The sequence below is a fragment of the Heterodontus francisci genome, chromosome 1, assembly GCF_036365525.1.
Source record: "Heterodontus francisci isolate sHetFra1 chromosome 1, sHetFra1.hap1, whole genome shotgun sequence".
Classification (NCBI taxonomy): Eukaryota; Metazoa; Chordata; class Chondrichthyes; order Heterodontiformes; family Heterodontidae; genus Heterodontus; species Heterodontus francisci.
In genome coordinates, this window is record NC_090371.1 from 56845213 (window position 1) to 56860834 (window position 15622).

Below are 15622 nucleotides of genomic sequence, written 5' to 3' on the forward strand. Positions count from 1 at the left end.
GCTGGAGCTGTGAGGCTGCGGTGCTAACCACTGCGCCACTGTGCCGCCCTTTAGGATTTCAACCTGAATTGGTTGAAGTAGTGAAGTCTTGCTTCAATTGTATAGAACATTGGTCAGATTGCACCTGGAGTACTGTGTGCAGTTTTGGTCCCCTTACCTTAGGAAGGATATTATTGCCACAGAGGGAGTGCAATGAAGATTCACCAGACTTGTACCCGAGATGGCAGGACTGTCCTATGAACAGAGTTTGGAGAAACTGGGCCTGTATTCTCTAGAGTTTGGAAGAATGAGAGGTGACCTCATTGAAACCTACAAAATACTAAAAGGGATAGACAGGGTAGGTACAGCCCAGAAGTTTCCCCTGGTTGGGGATTCTAGAAGCAGGGGACACAGTTTCAAATAAGGGAGATGGCACTTAGGACAGAGCTAAGGAGAAATTTCTTTACTCAGACTTGTGAATCTTTGGAATTCTCTACCCCAGAGTGCTGTGGAACCTCAGTCATTGATTATGTTTGAAGTAGAAATTGACAGATTTCTAAATACCAATGACATAAAGGGATATGGGGATAATGTGGGAAAAAAGCATTGAAATGGATGGTCAGCCATGATCGTATTGAATGGCGGAGAAGGCTCGATGGGCTGAATGGTCTACTCTTGCTCCTATGTTCCAAAGAAACATAGATTTTTCAACCTGGAGTTGATTTGATAAAGCTATATATGATGATTAAAGGAATGGAAAATGTAAATCCAGAGTGGTACTTGAAATTGTAAAGGTAGGATGAGGAACACAGCTTCAAACTCGTAAAAGGTAGATTTAAGACAGATTGCATGAAAGCAATTTTACTGCTAAGAGTGAAGTACTGTGGAGGCTGAAAATCCGATATAAAAAGAAACAGAAAATGCTTTAAATACTCAGTACACCTGGCGGCATCTATGGATCATAAGATCATAGGAGCAGGAGTAGGCCATTTGGCCTCTTGATTCTGCTCTGCTGTTCAATAAGATCATGGCTGATCTGATCGTGGACTTAACTCCACTTTCCTGCCTGCCCCCATAACCCTTGACTCTCTTGTAGATCAAAAATCTGTGTAACTCAGCCTTGAATATATTCAATGATCCAGATTCTGGGGCTCGCTGGGGAAGAGAATTCTAAAGATTAAGGATCCTCAGAAGAAATTCCTCTTTATCTCTGTCTTAAATGGGAGACTCCTAATTTTAAACTGTGCCCCTAGTTCTAGCTTCCCGCACGAGGGGAAACATCCTCTTGGCATCTACCTTACCAAACCCCTCAGAACCTTAGGTTTCAATAAGATCACCTCACATCCTTCTAAACTCCAATGAATATAGGCCCAACCTTTCCTCATAAGACAACGGCTTCATCCCAGGAATCAGCCGAGTGAACGCTTTGAGACCGAGACCATGAAAGTTTGCGCTTTTAAAAAATTCATTCAGGGGTGTGGGCGTCGCTGGCTTGGCCAGCATTTATTGCCCATCCCTAAGTGCCCTTGATGTCCTTTGGTCAGAAGTGAACTGTTCTGACAAAGGTCAGCGGCCTGAAACGTTAACTCTTTTTTTCCTCTCTCTCTCTCCATGGATGCTGCCAGGCCTGCTGAGTACTTCCAGCATTTTCTGTTCATATTTCATTTAGTTTTGAACCCTTGGCATGGACTTCCAGATGGAGAATTGGAGGGAAGTACCTTGGAATCACTTAAACAACGTGAACTGTAAGATCTGTGTGAACAGAGGATGCATGGCCTCCCTGATCAGGGAACTGATTTGGAATGTCTGAACCCTGGAAATTAACCTTCCATTTGGGTAGGGCACTGCAGAAAGCCAATGGTTAGCTATTCTGGGCTACTTCAGCCCAGATCACCCCCACCCGCCAGTAAGAGGAAAGTGTCTCTTTGCCATCAGTAAAACAACATCAGAACAGTCTGGAAGACAGGAGACTTGAGTAGAGATATAAATGTTAGTTGTTTTATATATTAGATGAGTTATCATTCAAACCAATTAAGTAATTCCCATGGAGAATCCTGTCCATTGACACACACGATCTTGGTGGTGGTGGTGGTGGGAGAAGTGGAAATAATGCGAGGTTGCTGCAGGTGGCGGTATAGCGGGAGTCAGACAGCAGGCTAGGGACGGGTGTGACAGGCGCTGCCGGCTGGGCGGAGCCGAGCAGCTGTTGCCGGTGAACCAATGTCAGAGCTGGAGCCTGCGGTAGCAATATGGAGTAAAATAAGAGATAAATAATAAGCAAGCGGGAAGGTGAGTGAGCACAAGTAATTGGCAGTAAAATAAACCTGCACTCTGCCTCCGACAGTGTTTTTAAATGATTACGACAAGTGTGATTATTTAGAGAAGTGCAGCTGTTAACGGAGATTTCATTCAGGCCTTTAATCGTAGCCTTGTCTGTAATGGAAGGGATTGCGCTGTTTTGGAATACAACTTATCTCTGCTGATTTTGTTTTTTTAAACATCTTTTCTGTGGCCAGTGTGTGTGTGTGTGTCTCTCCCTCTCTCCCCCACCCTCACTTCAGGAAACCTGTTTATTATTTGGCGCTGCTCTGTGGCCTTGATGACCATTCAGTCCTGGTAATAACGATGGGGTTGGTACAAAGTGTTTTTGATGTCGAAAAGTATTTATTTGTTACTTGTTCAGTCAATGGACATTACATATTTTTTAAAAAAATAAAGTAATCGGGGTTTTGATTACCAGCGTACGTAGACCTCCATTTGAAAGCTGAAATTCCCCCAGGCTTTTTAAATTGATCCAGCCTGATCTGTTTCAGGAAGTCGTCATTTTGTGTTTTAACTTGGTTTGTGTACTGACCTGCTTTCTGCCTATTGTGTCTTGGGTTCACACTGTTATTGGCAGAAGCTGATACTGATCTCTGTAAATGATTATCCTCTTTAAAATGGTTTTGGTAATGAATCCCCCCTTCCCCTGATGAGCAGCAGTTTGCTGGGAAACAAAGTTGTGACTCGAAAGCTTTGGAGGAAAATTGTGCTATAGGTTGATTAGCATTACTGCCATGGGGTATTCTGAAACATTTTAGGATTTGGTTTTGGTGGCTTGGCATGTTACAAATTTCTCTGGGTTGCTCTGTTGCCTTTATAATCCAAGCTGTATTGGGTAGAAACTCAGCAGCTTACCACATCCCATTTACCACCATTTTCGATTGGCATTGGAAGTATGATCACCTGCCTGTCCTCTCAATCGCAGCTGATTTGGAGCATGAGGAAAAGTAAACTTTAAAAGGAATATAATTTTAGTCTTGTGCTTATTTAATGTAGCTTGGAGTTCTGTTTCAGCAGCAGAGCAGTGGAGCAGATGTGCTAGAGTGTTGTCAGCCAAGAGGATAACTTTGAGTGTTCTTTCTTGTCTGTATTTGCTCACTGTGCATCGGTCTCTTAACAGACTTATTTCAGGACTTTCATTCTCTTTTGTCTCAGTTCTACAGACTATGTTGTTGATACATAATTATTGCATTAACACTGGTATTCTGGCAGCTCGATGTGAGACAACCATCAGTTGCTCTGCTGGGAAACATATGAAACTGGAGTGGAATAGCTACATTTGGAGTAAAATATTTAATCACTAATTGAGGAAGTAAATCTATCTTTTTGGGGTTAAAACTACTTAGCATGCATGTGCTAATCTTGCATTTACTTTTCTTTTGAGTCAGAAATTGTGGAAGAGTTGTGATTGGTGCATTGAGTCATTACTTAAGATCTTTACTACAATTACTGCAATGAGAAACTGTATTCGAGCTAACTGTTGCATGATTGGCTCCAGAGTACTGTAGCTGAATTGGTGTCAGCTAGATTCCATCCATGGTTTTGTTTGCTCATCACAGCTGATTAAGTAAGACCTAAATCCTTTGTGTTATTGTCTTGCAATCATTAACAAATTGGGCATGTAGAGAGAAACCTGTAAAATACACATCACCTGCAGAAAATGATGGTTTTTAAATATTCTTGACATGGCAATGCAGCAATAGATGTTTAAGCAATATAGTTTGTAGAACTGGGACGGAAGAGAAGCTAAGTCCTGACATAAGTCTGTTGATGCATCATCTGGTGCATTATTAAAGCATACAGACCATCATCTATGCTGAGTAAGCCAGTTTCTGCTAGAGCAGCAGTTGGAATGCTACAATTGACTTTGGTTCCCATGAATTAAGAGGGAGGTGAAAGAAAATAGGATTGTTTATGTCCAGATTTTTCTCCAGTGATCCCTGCTGGATCAACAATTGTAAGTGCGATTGTGCTTGGCAATGCTATCTTCCATGATCAAACAAGTTGATGCCACTCATTGTCTAAAGTAGGAACTTGCACTTAAATCCAGGTTGATAAAGGAAGTTGGGTGGAGATTGCAGAAGGGCTTGCCATAATTTTCCAATCTTCCCTGGATACTGGGGAGATGCCAGTAGATTGGAGAGTGGCAAATGTGACGCCCTTCTTCAAGAAAGGGTCTAACTACAGGCCAGTTAGCATAACTTCAATGGTGGGTAAGGTTTTCGAAACAATAATCAGGGAAAACATCTTGGAGAGGTGATCCAGCATAGATTTCAACCTGGAGAAGTGTGAGGTGATGCATTTGGGGAGGTCAAACAAGGCAAAGGAATACACGATTAATGGGAAAATACTGAGAACTGTAGAGGAAGTAAGGGACATTGGAGTGAATGTCCACAGATCCCTGAAGGTAGCAGGACCGATCAATAAGGTGGTTAAGAAGACATATGGAATCCTTTCCTTTATTAGCCAAGGTATAGAAAAAAGATCAGGGCGGTTATGCTGGAACTGTATAACTCATTGGTTAGGGCACAATTTGAGTACTGTGTGCAGTTCTGCTCACTTCATTGCAGAAAGGATGTAATTGCACTAGAGAGGGTACAGAGGAGATTTAAGAGGATGTTGCCAGGACTGGAAAGATTGGATAGGCTGGGGTGGTTCTCCTTGGAACAGAGAAGGCTGAGGGGAGATCTGATTGAAATGTACAAAATTTTGAGGGGCCTGGATTGAGTGAAGGTCTATTCATCTTAGCAGAGAGGTCGGTGATGAGGGGGCATAGATTTAAAGTGATTGGTAGAAAAATTAGAGGGGAGATGAGAAAAAACTTTTTCACCCATAGTGTGGTGGGGACCTGGAACCCACTGCCTGAAAGGCTAGTTGAGGCAGAGTCCCTCAACATATTCAAAAGGAGTCTGAATATGCACCTCAAGTATAGTAAACTGCAGGGCTATGGACCAAATGCTGGAAGGTGGGATTAGAATGGGTGGATTGTTTTTCAGCCGGCACAGACACAATGGGCCAAGTGGCCTCTTCCTGCACCTTAAACTTTCTATGATTCTATGACTAATCTGACTTTTTTGATGAAGTAACAAGGTTGATTAAGGGAATGTGGTGGATATTGTTTACATTTTTTTTAGGAAAGCATTTAATAAGGTACCACATAAAAGGCTGGTTAACAAAATTGAGAGTCATGGAATAGGAGGATCAGTGTCCAATTGGATAAAAAAATTGGCTTAAGGACGGAAAACAGTGAGTCGTAATAAATGTTTGTTTTTCAGACTGGAGGTTGGTAGACAGTGGTGTTCCCAAGGGTCAGTGCTGGGACCATTGCTTTTTATGCTATATGTAAATGACTTGGATCTTGGAATACAGCATAGAATTTCAAAATATGCTGACGACTCCAAACTTGGAGGTGTGGCAAACAGTGGGGATTATGTGAACTGCCAGCAACAGGACATAGGCTAGCGGAATGGCAGAAAGGTGGCAGATGGAATTTATAGAGAGAAGTGAGAGGTGATGCATTTTGGCAGAAGGAGCAGGGAGAGGCAATATGTACTTAATGACACAGTTCTAAAGAGTGTTCAGGGGTAGAGGGACCTGGGGGTGCATATGCAATGATCTTTGAAGGTTGCAGGACATATTGAGAGAGTGGTTAGTAAAGCATATGGGATCTTGGGCTTCATAGCAGCATTGAGTACAATAGCAGGAAAGTTGTGCTGAACCTTTAAAGCTCTGGTTAGGCCCCAACTGGAGTATTGCATCCAGTTCTGATCGTCACACTTCAGGAAGGATTTGAGGGTCCTTGAGAGGTTGTAGAGGAGATTGAGCAGAATGGTTTCAGGGTTGGGGGATTTTAATTACAAGGTTTGATTGGAAAAGCTGAAGTTGTTCTCAGCGGTTGAGGGAAGATTTGATAGAAGTGTACAAGATTGAGGCTTAGATAAGTTCGGAAAGGAAAAACTGTGCCCATTAACTAATGGTACAAGGACTAGGGAATACAGATTGAAGGCTTTGGGCAAGAGCTGCAGGGGGAATATGAGGAAGAACCTTTTTATGCAGTGGGTGGTAATGACCTGGAACACTCTGCCCATAAGGGTGGTGGAAGCGGAGCCAATCAGTGACTTCAAAACGAAATTGGATGGACATTTGAAGGTGTTACGACCCGGTGAGAAAGAGATCTCGGGTTCCCTTTCAGCCTTCACCTGGTCTTACCGTGACGGTTAAAATTTAAACACTGTTTTTAGCTCCCCCTTGGTGCATCCTTGTTCACTGCTTTCCAATTTAAGGCAAAGAAACCAGCACCAACAGGTTTTCTTGGGTTTAAAGAAAAGAAGGTTGAAATTTATTTGGCTTAAACTCTATTTCGGATACACAATGCACCCATGCTAGCATGCATATGTGATACACGCATGCAAATAGAGACAGAAAAGAGCAGAAGAAAAATAAAGTGGAAAAGTTTGAGGCAATATCTGAAGAGTTTTTGTTACGGTTCTTTGATCTCACTGTAGAGTCCTTGATTGTAGGTAGATCTTGCTTTTCGTTGGGCCCAGTATTCTTCTTAAACCTTGTTCGATGTATGAGACTTTTCTCTCTCGGGGTTCATGTGTCTTCAGTGGATTCAGAGGCTTGTGAGAAAGAGAAGGGAGCAGACAGGAGAGATCTCAGTCCAGGAGCAAACCGTCTTTTCCAGTTCAAAAACTCTGTGGCAAGTTCAAAAAACCCCTGGAGCAGCCAGTTAGTCATGTGACCGGCTGGTCTAACCAGTCCTGGATTGTATCAGCTTAGCAGTCTCTGGAATGCTTCTCTTACACACGATCCGTGATGATTAAGGTCCATTGTGGGTTGAATGTATCAGTGAATGGTCCTATGTGCTTCCAGGCACTGTCTGTTAATATGCAAATGTCTTTTCGAGCTACGGCTGATCTGTTTAACAAGTCATTTTCTTGCTTCAACAGTTAAAAATCATTGTCAATGACAGAATTGATGTGCTTCATTCTTGGCAGGTGGGGGCCTAGCATAACAAAGGACATAAGGACATAAACATGCAGGACTATAGGGATCGAGCGGGGGAATGTGACTCACTGGGTAGCTGTGTGGAGAGCTGGCATGGACTTTATGGGCCAAATGGCCGCCTTCTATGCTCTAAATGACTGACTCTATGACTCTCTGACTTTTCACCTTTTCTGGGTGTCCAAAAGACTGCACAGCCCATGAATAAGCCTCCAGCCTGACAACTCAGCGTGATCTCCCTGATTCTCCGATTCTGGCCTTTTGTGCGCACTCCCAGTTTTCATTTCTCTACTTTTAGCATCCATGCCTTCAGCTCCCTAGACCCTAAGTGTTGGCATTCCTTCCCTAAACGTCTCCGCTCTTGCTCCTCCTTTAAGACGCTCTTTAAAACCTATTGCTTATTTTGGTCATCTGCCCTAATATCTCTGTGACTCAGAAGCAATTATTGTCTGACAATGCTACTTGAAGCACCTTGGAACATTTTACTATTGTCATACAGGCCCCCACCTGCCAAGCATGAGGCTTATTAATTTTGTCATATGACCATTGATTTTAAACTTGAGGGGAAGAGATGGCCTGTCACAAGGGCTGCAGGCACTTAGCTGAAAAACATTTGCATACTGATTTGCTTGTGGAGACAAAAGGACCATTCCCTGACACGTTAAACCCACAATGGATTTTGATCAGATATTGAAGGTGTAAGGAAGAGCATCCCAGAGACGGCGAAGGTGATACAATCCACAAGAGCCAGGACTGGTTAAACAGTTGGTCACATAACTAACTGGCTGGTCCAGGTTTTGTTTTGAAGTAGCCACAGAATTTTTGAACTCAGAAAAGACTGTTTGCTCCTGGAGTGAGAAACCTCTCCTATCTACTCCCATGTCTTTCTCACAAGCCTCTGGACCCACTGAGGACACATGAACTTCAAGAGAGAAAAGTCTCAAACATCAAACAAGGTTTAAGAAGAATACTGGACCCCAACGAAAAGCAAGACCTACCTACAATCAAGGACTTTACCGCTCGAAGAACAGTAACTAAAACAGTTTTCAAATATTGCCTCAAACTTTTCCACTTTATTTCTTCTCTTTTCTGTCTCTCTCTGCATGTGTGTATCGCGTATGCATGCTAGCATGGGCGCGTCGCGTAACCGTAGGCGTTAACCAAATTGGAGTTTAAGTTTAATAAAGTTCAACCTTTTTTCTTTAAACCAAAGAAAACCTGTTTGGCTAGTTTCTTTGCCTTATAATTGGAAGTTAGTGAACAAGGATTCACCAAGGGGGAGCTAAAAACACTGTGTTTAAAATTAAACCTTGTTCTAGTAAGACCAGGTGAAGGCTGAGAAGGAACCCTAGACCCCTTTCTCACCTGGTCGTAACACTATGTTAAAGGTGTTACATTTATAAAGCTTCTGTTTACAGACTGGCCACTTGGCACAAAAGAGCTGTCCGTGTTTATGAAACCATATTCCAGTAAGAGTAGAAATCTGTCCAAAACGTAGAGGAAAAAGGGAGAAAATTTAAATACTTAGGATGTGTGTTGAGTTAATAACAGCTGTTAATAAACATGATTTTAAGTATCTCATGTAGTAATCCCGCCAAGAAAATTAGGTGGCATCCTAAATTCTTAACAGCAGGACTGATGTGGTTTAGAACTATCTTCCCAATCCTTTCCAACTTGAAGTCACCAGTGCCTTGGTATGTCAATTTTTATAATTTACCAGTTGACCTGTCATATTGCTCATGGAGGGTGGAAAAGAAAGTCTCTTTAACTGTTAGCTTGTCTTCCATTTTCTGCTTCCTTTTGTTTTTTCTTCTGTAAAAAGTACAACACAAACAGGCAGTTCAGCTCAACTGGTCCATGTTGGGCTTTTTCCTTCACTTGACTGACAGTTGGTGCCCACTCTGCTCCCACATCCCTTTATTACTCCTCTCTTTAACCACTCATCCAACTGTTAAATTTGGCATGGTCTCTCCTTCAATCACCTAGCTCTGCTGGTGTATTCCGCAGCTCTCGACTCTTGGTTCATTAGAAAAAGAAGTTTCTCCTTCTCCCTGTCCTAGATTGTTTACATATAATTTTAATGCCCTTTTGTTCGATATTCAGTAACTAGAAACAACGAATTTCGGTCTACTCTGTCATTCTAATGCTTTCACGTACTCTCCTGTGGAGAGACCACAACTAATCACAGTACTCCAACTGTAGTTTTACTAAAGTTTTGTATCGATTCACTATTAAATCTCAATTTTTCTATAGCCTATTCCATTTGCTATAAAGGCCAGTATTCCATTTTTTTAAGGGCTTGTCCACTTATTGTGCTGATGGGATGGTCTTGTGAACCTGAACTCTCACCACCCATGTCCCTCCAAATCCCTCTCCTCTTCCACATCACCTATCGCTCCCAGACACACAATACTACGACACCACAATATATCACCTCGCATTTTACTGGCATTTAATGCCACCTTGACAGGTCCACCATCTTATCTATATGCCATTGCTGGCAGTGCCATCTTTCTAAAGAGACAATAAACTCAGACCCCAAATGCAGGGAGTTCTCCAAGTGTCTTTATTTCTTTCAAGTTTTTTTACCAAATGAATGCTTGCAACACCATCCCAGGCTATCTTTCTTGATCCCACCTCCAACCCATCTGGCTGATCTATTTATAAAAAATATTGTTTGCTTTGAAAGTTGCAGTTTTTGAGCCAGTGATGAACAATTTATTCACTTTTTTGTGGCTAATATTTTTCATTATTGCTAACAGGCTCTGAAATTGTGTTTCTCAGAAGAGTAAGGGGCTTGGTGAATATTTCTTCTTAAAAATCCTTATTTCTGTTAAGTCAACTACACAATCCTGCAAAAATTACAAAGAAAATTTAACATTGAGATCCCATTGTTTCGGTGCCTGCCTTGCAGCTGGTGTTAGTTTCCTTGGCCCAGCTGGGGTTTTCCACGATTGATTATAGTAATAGGAGAACTATGTTTAAGCTGCAACAAGACTGTCATAAATATTATAAATTGCTCTACTGACCTTTAACTACCCTTAAGCAGTAACAAGGGAGATTTTGTCGCTATTTCACAGCATTTTAAAGAGTTTTTACTTGAGTATTTTTTTTTAAAAAGGCGATATAATCTGAATTAGTAAGACCATTATGATCTCAGACAATGAACTTCTTGTTCTGACGAAAGCTCTTCGACCTGAAATGTTAAATCAGTTTCTATCTCCACAGATGCTGCCAGACCTGCTGAGTATCTCCAGCATTTTGTGTTTTTATTTCACTAAAACAAATTATCTAGTCATTGTTACGTTGCTGTTTGTGGGACCTTGCTGGGTGCAAACTGGCTGCTATGTTTCCTACATTAATATAGTGACTACACTGGGCAACTCTCAACCTCCATAAATTTGCCCAGGCATGCGCCATGGAGAGGTCACTCCATAGTTGCCTCACAGCGACTGAAACAACACGGAAGGCAGCAGTTACGGGTTATAAGTCCAGATAAATTGGCGTAGAAACTGGGCGCCACGGGTTGTCTTTGTCGGTGGGAGAGGTCATTGCACCTCACTGGACAGCTACCGCCCGCCTCAAACCGGGCAGCCCCCGGTCAATAAGGTTCTGTCCCGCCACAGTCTGCCTGCTTCAATGGGTGCTTGGAGCTCAGGGTCATTGCCCGAAAGGTGGACTGATACACCGCACCAAACAACATGAAAAAAGGAAAGAAGGTACCAGCCCTTCGCTTTGCAAGCTGGAACGTCAGAACTATGTGTCCTGGCCTGTCGCAAGACCTTACACAAATCAACGATTCTCGGAAGACCGCCATCATTAACAACGAGCTCAGTAGACTCAATGTGGACATTGCAGCACTTCAGGAGACTCGCCTCCCCGCGAGTGGCTCTCTAGCAGAGCAAGACTACACCTTCTTCTGGCAGGGCAGGGATCCTGAAGAACCAAGACAGCATGGAGTGGGCTTCGCCATCAGAAACTCCTTGCTCAGCATGATAGAGCCTCCCTCAAATGGCTCGGAACGCATACTGTCCATCCGACTGCTCACCACCTCTGGTCCAGTACACCTACTCAGCATCTATGCTCCAACACTCTGTTCCGCACCTGAAGCTAAAGACCAGTTCTATGAACAACTCCATAACATCATTAGCAGCATCCCCAACACCGAACACCTATTCCTGCTGGGGGACTTTAATGCCAGGGTTGGGGCCGACCATGACTCATGGCCCTCCTGCCTTGGGCGCTATGGCGTTGGAAGGATGAATGAGAACGGGCAGAGACTGCTTGAGTTGTGTACCTATCATAACCTCTGCATCACCAACTCGTTCTTTCACACTAAACCCTGTCACCAGGTTTCATGGAGGCACCCAAGATCACGTCGTTGGCACCAGCTAGACCTCATTGTCACAAGGCGAGCCGCCTTAAACAGTGTTCAAATCACACGCAGCTTCCACAGTGCGGACTGCGACACCGACCACTCCCTGGTGTGCAGCAAGGTTAGACTCAGACCAAAGAAGTTGCATCATTCCAAGCAGAAGGGCCACCCGCGCATCAACACGAGCAGAATTTCTCACCCACAGCTGTTACAAAAATTTCTAAATTCACTTGTAACAGCCCTTCAAAACACTCCCACAGGGGATGCTGAGACCAAGTGGGCCCACATCAGAGACGCCATCTATGAGTCAGCTTTGACCACCTACGGCAAAAGTGCGAAGAGAAATGCAGACTGGTTTCAATCTCATAATGAAGAGCTGGAACCTGTCATAGCCGCTAAGCGCATTGCACTTTTGAACTACAAGAAAGCCCCCAGCGATTTAACATCCGCAGCACTTAAAGCAGCCAGAAGTACTGCACAAAGAACAGCTAGGCGTTGCGCAAACGACTACTGGCAACACCTATGCAGCCATATTCAGCTGGCCTCAGACACCGGAAACATCAGAGGAATGTATGATGGCATGAAGAGAGCTCTTGGGCCAACCATCAAGAAGATCACCCCCCTCAAATCTAAATCGGGGGACATAATCACTGACCAACGCAAACAGATGGACCGCTGGGTTGAGCACTACCTAGAACTGTACTCCAGGGAGAATGCTGTCACTGAGACTGCCCTCAATGCAGCCCAGCCTCTACCAGTCATGGATGAGCTGGACATACAGCCAACCAAATCGGAACTCAGTGATGCCATTGATTCCCTAGCCAGCGGAAAAGCCCCTGGGAAGGACAGCATTACCCCTGAAATAATCAAGAGTGCCAAGCCTGCTATACTCTCAGCACTACATGAACTGCTATGCCTGTGCTGGGACGAGGGAGCAGTACCCCAGGACATGCGCGATGCCAACATCATCACCCTCTATAAAAACAAAGGTGACCGCGGTGACTGCAACAACTACCGTGGAATCTCCCTGCTCAGCATAGTGGGGAAAGTCTTTGCTCGAGTCGCTCTGAACAGGCTCCAGAAGCTGGCCGAGCGCGTCTACCCTGAGGCACAGTGTGGCTTTCGTGCAGAGAGATCGACTATTGACATGCTGTTCTCCCTTCGTCAGATACAGGAGAAATGCCGTGAACAACAGATGCCCCTCTACATTGCTTTCATTGATCTCACCAAAGCCTTTGACCTCGTCAGCAGACGTGGTCTCTTCAGACTACTAGAAAAGATCGGATGTCCACCAAAGCTACTAAGTATCATCACCTCATTCCATGACAATATGAAAGGCACAATTCAACATGGTGGCTCCTCATCAGAGCCCTTTCCTATCCTGAGTGGTGTGAAACAGGGCTGTGTTCTCGCACCCACACTTTTTGGGATTTTCTTCTCCCTGCTGCTTTCACATGCGTTCAAATCCTCTGAAGAAGGAATTTTCCTCCACACAAGATCAGGGGGCAGGTTGTTCAACCTTGCCCGTCTAAGAGCGAAGTCCAAAGTACGGAAAGTCCTCATCAGAGAACTCCTCTTTGCTGACGATGCTGCTTTAACATCTCACACTGAAGAATGCCTGCAGAGTCTCATCGACAGGTTTGCGTCTGCCTGCAATGAATTTGGCCTAACCATCAGCCTCAAGAAAACGAACATCATGGGGCAGGATGTCAGAAATGCTCCATCCATCAATATTGGCGACCACGCTCTGGAAGTGGTTCAAGAGTTCACCTACCTAGGCTCAACTATCACCAGTAACCTGTCTCTAGATGCAGAAATCAACAAGCGCATGGGTAAGGCTTCCACTGCTATGTTCAGACTGGCCAAGAGAGTGTGGGAAAATGGCGCACTGACACGGAACACAAAAGTCCGAGTGTATCAGGCCTGTGTCCTCAGTACCTTGCTCTACGGCAGCGAGGCCTGGACAACGTATGCCAGCCAAGAGCGACGTCTCAATTCATTCCATCTTCGCTGCCTTCGGAGAATACTTGGCATCAGGTGGCAGGACTATATCTCCAACACAGAAGTCCTTGAAGCGGCCAACATCCCCAGCTTATACACACTACTGAGTCAGCGGCGCTTGAGATGGCTTGGCCATGTGAGCCGCATGGAAGATGGCAGGATCCCCAAAGACACATTGTACAGCGAGCTCGCCACTGGTATCAGACCCACCGGCCGTCCATGTCTCCGTTATAAAGACGTCTGCAAACGCGACATGAAATCGTGTGACATTGATCACAAGTCGTGGGAGTCAGTTGCCAGCATTCGCCAGAGCTGGCGGGCAGCCATAAAGACAGGGCTAAATTGTGGCGAGTCGAAGAGACTTAGTAGTTGGCAGGAAAAAAGACAGAGGCGCAAGGGGAGAGCCAACTGTGCAACAGCCCCAACAAACAAATTTCTCTGCAGCACCTGTGGAAGAGCCTGTCACTCCAGAATTGGCCTTTATAGCCACTCCAGGCGCTGCTTCACAAACCACTGACCACCTCCAGGCGCGTATCCATTGTCTCTCGAGATAAGGAGGCCCAAAAGAAGAACACTTCAGAAGTACTTGACTGATTGTAAAGTGCTTTGAGACATCCTGAGGTCATGAAAGGCCCTGTATAAATGCAGGGTTCAAATGAAAGGTCACCAACCTGAAATCTCTTTTTCTGCACAGATGCTACCTCATTTGCTAAGTCTGACCAGCATTTCTGTTTATATTTGATTTCCAACATCCGCAGTATTTTGCCTTTAAATGTGTATCTATCTATCTATCTACTCACTCACTCGCGTTCAAATTGCAGCCTTGAATAACACTGGCTTTCTCTGCAGTTAAATTTGCCGCTTGCTATTTTAGGTAAGATTGAGGATCTGAGCATCAGTAAATGCACATCTATGTAATTGTTAATTTTCCATAAAATATGTTTGCTGGTTGATGTATTTGTGTCGTGAGTTTTCTTTAAACCATTAAAGTAGATTTAGAGAAAGTCTTTTGGCTAGGTACTGACCATTATACATTTCATTTGTCCAGGGTAATCAGCTCCATTTGTTTGAATGTTGAATTGTACTGGAAGTTGTGGAGGACTCCTTTCTGCTAACACTCAGTTTTCGACAGAAGTTGAAAGTCTGACTACAGGGACAACAAGTAAGCAGTCCAGTCTGAGTTGGGGGTTGTGCACGCATATGCTTGCATGTCTGTATCTAGTACATTGGTCATTTTCAGATTCTTGCTGCATGGTATGTGGATACATATAGCTTTAAAACACAACCCTTAAATGCAGTGATTTATTTCAAATGCTTTCTGGAGGAAAAAGCAAAAACTTGATAGGCAACTGAGTAAAGAGATTCTTGATACTATGCCATCCTAATTTTTCATTTGTGGCATATATTGGAAATATGGAATATTGCAAAATGAGCGGAACTCATCTGATTTGTATGGTAGCATAGTGGTATGTCACTTGTTACAACCAGGTGAGGAAGGTGTCTGGGGCTCCCCTCTCGGCCGTTTCCTGGTTTAGCCGTAGCAGGGTTTAACTTTTAAAAACAGTGTTTTAGCTTCCCCTCAGTGAGTCCTTGCTCGCTGCTCTCTAATTGTAATTGTAAAGAAATCAACCAGACAGGTTTTCTCAGATTTAAACAAGAAAGGTGTAAGTTTATTGAACGTAAAACTCTAACTCAGTTAAAACTGCGAAGAATACACGACGTGACCATGCTAGTATGCATACACGATAAGTGCACACACAAATAGATACAAAGGAGGAGAAAGAATTAGAGGGGGGATGATTCGAAGTAGTCGATGGAATTCCGTTATTGGTTTTGGGTTGGATGTTAAGTCTTTGAAGTTAAGTCTTGCAGTCCTCATTGGGGCCCAGTGCACACTTTCAAACTTCTTTTGCTGGTGCTAGAAGGCTGCAGGGTCTT

The 15622-nt window shown here is 43.8% G+C and overlaps 1 protein-coding gene across 7 annotated transcripts in view; it reads left to right on the top strand.

The window, feature by feature from the left end:
- Positions 1-2151: 2151 nt before the first annotated feature.
- Positions 2152-15622, top strand: part of LOC137369594 (WD repeat-containing protein 7) — a 928502-nt gene continuing 915031 nt past the window's right edge. For 3 of the 7 annotated variants that reach the window (XM_068030905.1, XM_068030929.1, XM_068030912.1), the window contains exons 1-2: positions 2152-2268; positions 14733-14846. The gene's annotated coding sequence lies outside the window, so the exon portion shown is untranslated. The remainder of the gene's footprint in view (positions 2269-14732; positions 14847-15622) is intronic. The other 4 variants (XM_068030937.1, XM_068030946.1, XM_068030921.1 and 1 more) reach the window with 2 other exon arrangements.